This window comes from Mercurialis annua, linkage group LG1-X (genome assembly GCF_937616625.2).
Source record: "Mercurialis annua linkage group LG1-X, ddMerAnnu1.2, whole genome shotgun sequence".
NCBI lineage: Eukaryota > Viridiplantae > Streptophyta > Magnoliopsida > Malpighiales > Euphorbiaceae > Mercurialis > Mercurialis annua.
In genome coordinates this window covers 66,229,112-66,234,122 of record NC_065570.1, presented here as the reverse complement: position 1 = coordinate 66,234,122, position 5,011 = coordinate 66,229,112, and the positions used below count along the sequence as shown (strand labels likewise).

Here is a 5,011-nt window from a genome sequence, read left to right as displayed (position 1 = left end):
TAAGAGAGTAATATTACATGATAACTCTAATTAACTATAGTTAACCCTAACTAACTTATTAAAACTCTAATTAATAAAAAGTTAGGGATTTTTATGCTCTTTTTTCCTAATTAACCTAATTAAACCCTAATTAATCTAACCTAATTACTCCTAATTAACAATTACTCCTCCTGCCCCATAAATATAAAAAAAGTATCCATTTTTTGTCCCATAAAAATAAAAAAAATAACCATATTTATTGATAATTTAGAATAAAATTACTCCCTCCATTTGAAAATAGTTGTCATTTTAGCCATTTGCACACAAATTAAGAAAGCAATAAATATATCTAAATTTATAAACATTTTTACTAAGTTAGCCTTTTTTGAAATTTGTTGACATTTATTATTATGACCCTTTGTATATATTTGTGTATGTTTTCCATGAATTAATAAGGATTATATAGCAATAAATGCTTTATTGATATTCTAAAGTGATAAGTATTTTGAAACAAAAAAAATTCTCTAAAGCGACAACTATTTCAAAACGGAAGGAGTATCAAACAACTCCCATAATTTTGGTGTATGAGCATTAAATGCAATAGCTTCATAATACTTAACTTTTTTTAAAAAAAAAGGACAGTGTAGGAATATTTAAATATATCAATTATAATTAATGAGTTTCTTAATTTTTACAAAAGCACTACTTTTTTATCTTAATGAGACATAATGAGTACTATAATAACCAAATTAATTAAAATTCTAACTAAAACATAATTAAACTTAATTAAGTTTTAATTAAAACCATAGTTAACACTAATTATCCTAATCAAACCTATATTTAGATCTAATTAATCTAAATGAAAACCCAGTTAAACCTAAACCTAATCCACCACACCATATATCTTTAGTTTAAGGGTAGCAGTCGCTACACCTTGTATATAACCATGGATCAACAACAACAACGGCAATAACCATGGCACCACTTACCAACGGAACCACTTCTAGCAGCTAACCGCAATTTCTCTTTCAGTCTCACTGTTTTTTTTTGCCTTCATCCCTATCTAAAAAGAGAAGAGCAACAACATCGGCGGTGTTTTTATGGAGACAATGGCAGCGTCGGTTTGGACCTCCAACTTCTCCATCGGCGATTTCTTTATATCAGTGTTAATAAGAACATGAGTGTCACGGCCCAATTTCAGAGATCGCGACCAGCACTGGAGTATGGGTAATGTAGTACTAAAACCCTGGGTAATAAACAAACACATAAGAACATGAGAAATAAAACCTAACCCAATAAACGAAGACAGATACCGTTCTTAAACGAGAACAGAGGAAGGAGAACGATGGCAGAGAAATGCATGTCTCGGCCGATGCATTTACTTATCTGAAGAAGATTTCAGTTTTTGACTTGATTCACCTGTGGACTTCAGTCTGGCCCACTTCCTCTTTAATCCCTATTAGACTTAGGCCTTGCTTGGTTTGGGGTAAATAGATAAGGGAAGTTGTACTTTTCGGGAAGTAACAAATTTTTTTTGCTTGGTTCAATTTTTACATTTTACTTCTCGGGAAGTTGGATGTTTGACTTCCCTTTGACTAGGAAAGTAACTTCCCTTTGACTAGGGAAGTAACTTCCCTACCAAAATCCAAGGAAGTAGAACTTCTCTAACACTTTTGTTGGTTTTTCCTAATTTAATCTTAATTCTTTTCTTATTTTAAAAAAAATTCATATAAAATTATTTTTATTTATTTCAAAAAATATACTTATATTATTTTATAATTGTTATTTATAATAAGTAAATATTTTATATTATGTAAAATTCAAATAAAAAAATATAATTTTTAAGTTTTAATATTTAATATTTAAGTTTTTTTGGCAAAAATCTATATAAGGCTCATTTTTATCTAATTTTAGGATGAGCACACATTTTGAGGTTTTGTAGCTTCTATAAAATATTTCCAGCACTTTGTTCTTGTTTTGATTGTTCTTAATCTTACGGGATTGAAGTTTGTTATTAATTATTGAAGTCTATTATTCTGTTTTTGACAAATCCAGATAAAAACTCTTTAATCATGTTTTATTTTTTATATTATGGCTTTATTTGTGTTTTTTTTATATGAGTAGTTAAATCCATAGTTGGAGGTTGATATGGACATATGATTGTTATGTGATTAGGATTGAATGGAATGACTTAATTTACATGTTCTAATTATTGGGTATAATGTTTGCTTAAGTTATGTTCTAAAGTATTTTTTGTTTTAATTAATGAATTGAGAAAATATTAATTGAATGGACCAGATAGTTAGGAATCTAAATTTTAACATCGTTAAAGCGAGTTAAGATTTAGATAATAGAGTTTATTTAATAATTGTTTTCTGATTGACTAATTGGAATCACGAGAGTGAGTTGGATGTTAGTTATTTGGTTGATTAGTAATTGTGTCGTTCTTTGAGGATCGAGAGAGCGGAAATTGGTGCTTTAGAAAAACTCGGTTCTTGTAGTTTACCATGAAATTCATTATCTATGACATCAACGATTAGATGAAAATATCAACCTTTGAGCATTTAAATCCGTTTGTTTTACCCCCTTTATTTTTTAATCGCTTTTCTATAGTTATTTACTCTTTTAATTGTTTTTTTAGTTTCTATTTGTTAGTTTAAGATACTTAATTGGTTAATTTAGTTGTTAAATATTTCAAAACTTCTTTTGATAAACGGATTAAAGATATAAAATGAAATTGGTGTGTTAACTCAAATTTGTCGTCGTGGGATTAATATCTGTACTTGCGGATTTACTACTTGTGCAGTATCGTACTTGCGAGTTGTTGCTAACAAGAGTGGGCGAAAAGTTTTTTTTTACACGAAATGACAAACTTTTGGATCAGTTTGATCTTTTGTGCTCGAGAATGAATTTGTTAATATTTTGTGCCAAATTGAGGGGGCGAATTGATCCTTTCTTCCTAAAAAAATTCTACAATATATTAATTTAAATATTAATTTATTTTCTTAACCAAAATTTATTGGTCATATAAATTAATTTTATTATCAAATTAATTGATATTAAATATAAAGACTCGACATATATGTAAACACATGTGCATTTATACGCAGAAACAATGGGGAATTAGCCCACTTCAATAGTAATTGTATCTGACATATGTTTCAAGATAGAATTAGGCTATTTTTCTTTTAAAGAGATAATAGGCAAATTTTTAAGCATCATAACCAATATTACAACATTTGCCTATTTTTGACTATGTGTTTTACAGCAAATTTCTTTGGCTATAGAGTTGTCTATTTCTTTTATGTTGATATATATAATTCAAAATTTTACCTTTAGTAAAGACGTATTATCTATATAAAGAAATTAAAATAAATCGTTTTGTTTGTAATTAAAATAATTATTTTATAATTTATTATCATTATTTTGCTTTTCCCAAAATTACTCCCTCCTTTCTTTAAAAGAAATATGGGATAAAGTTGCAACACAAATTTGTTTTTGAACATAAAAAATTGTTGGGGTAAGCATATTAGCAGGTACAGAACAGTGTAGTATTTTTTGTGTTGCAAATTAAATAAATTTTAAATCATTATTGTACACAGGCATTTATGAGAAAATCATAATGGGAGATAAGTACATAGTTAAGAAAAAGGTTAATATTTTTGAAAAAAAAAGGTTAATATTATAAAAATTCACTAATTTTACACATTTTTTCAATTTAATCACGTTTTTTAAAATTTCTCATAAAAATACACCAACTCTCATTCTTTTTTCCAAATTCATTCACGGTGCTGATTTGTCACTCATTTATTGGTTAAAAATGACTTACACCTCAGCAAATTGCACCAATGAATGAATGTCACGTCAGCACCGTATATAAATTTGAAAAAAAATAAAAATTTGTGTATTTTTATGAGAAGTTTTAAAAAAATGTGATTAAATTGAAAAAACATATAAAGTTTATGAATTTGTATGACCTTATCTTTTTAGAAAATTTCATAATTAAATTTCAAGTAAGAATAACTCTAATATGCTCTTTAAATTAATGCCACTGTACAAAATTAAATTTTCATTAATTAAAAGACAATAGATATTGAATTTTGACTTGATTTTATTATTTTAATTTTAATTTACATATAAAATATTTAACCAAATTCTTAAATCATTAAAACAATTCATTACATAAAAGAGCAGATAATGGGCTTTAACTTTTTCAAAACATGAAAAATCAAATTAATTTTAATTTTGTATAACAAATATTCTATTTAATTATTAAGGTACTGATAAATTTGTAAAATAAAACTAGTCTTTGATTGAATTTGTTAACAAAATTCAAAGTATATTTAAATTGAACTCTGAAAATGTGATTAAGGAGATAATTAAAATGGATTGTGCCAATTATAGGCATAGCATGTGCAAGACTTAGCATTTCAGCAATTATATGAGTCAAAAAGTTCATATTTTTTTTAGCTCTCATTTTTTATTATGTCTGGAAAGTAAAATAATTTTAACAATCTGTCACCTTATTAAAAATTGGATTAAATAATAAAAACGTGTCAGTCCATTGTCGTGTTGTAAATATTAAAGCTATAATAAATAAAAGGGTTAATTACATATAAAATCACCACCTTTACACAAATTTTCAAAAATAACACGACCTTTAAAACGTGTTAATTCAGGGCATCACCTTTCATTTCTTTTCAAAAATAACATGGACACGTTTTTAGATAAAATTTTGCTTACTTGGACACCCGATGGGAGTGCCACGTGTCTTGCCACATCAGCAAAAATGCCATTAAAAATGTGTCCATGTTGTTTTTGAAAATAAATGAAAGGTGGTGCCCTGAATTGCCACGTTTTAAAGGTCGTGTTATTTTTGCAATTTTGTGTAAATGTTGTGATTTTATATGTAATTAACCCTAAATAAAATAATTAACAGAGATTGCTAGGCCATCCTTAAATGAGCATATCTTCTGGTTATTTTTGACAATATAATGTAGATGTGTTCAATAATTGAATATTACAAGTATGA

The 5,011-nt window shown here is 27.0% G+C and overlaps 1 long non-coding RNA gene across 1 annotated transcript; it reads right to left on the bottom strand.

The window, feature by feature from the left end:
• Positions 1-629: 629 nt before the first annotated feature.
• LOC126665458 (uncharacterized) lies at positions 630-1,610 on the bottom strand. Its single transcript, XR_007637605.2, has 2 exons — positions 1,293-1,610; positions 630-1,225 (listed from the first exon to the last, which is right to left on the bottom strand). It is a non-coding gene; the product is annotated as an uncharacterized LOC126665458 (long non-coding RNA).
• Between the last annotated feature and the right edge of the window lie 3,401 nt (positions 1,611-5,011).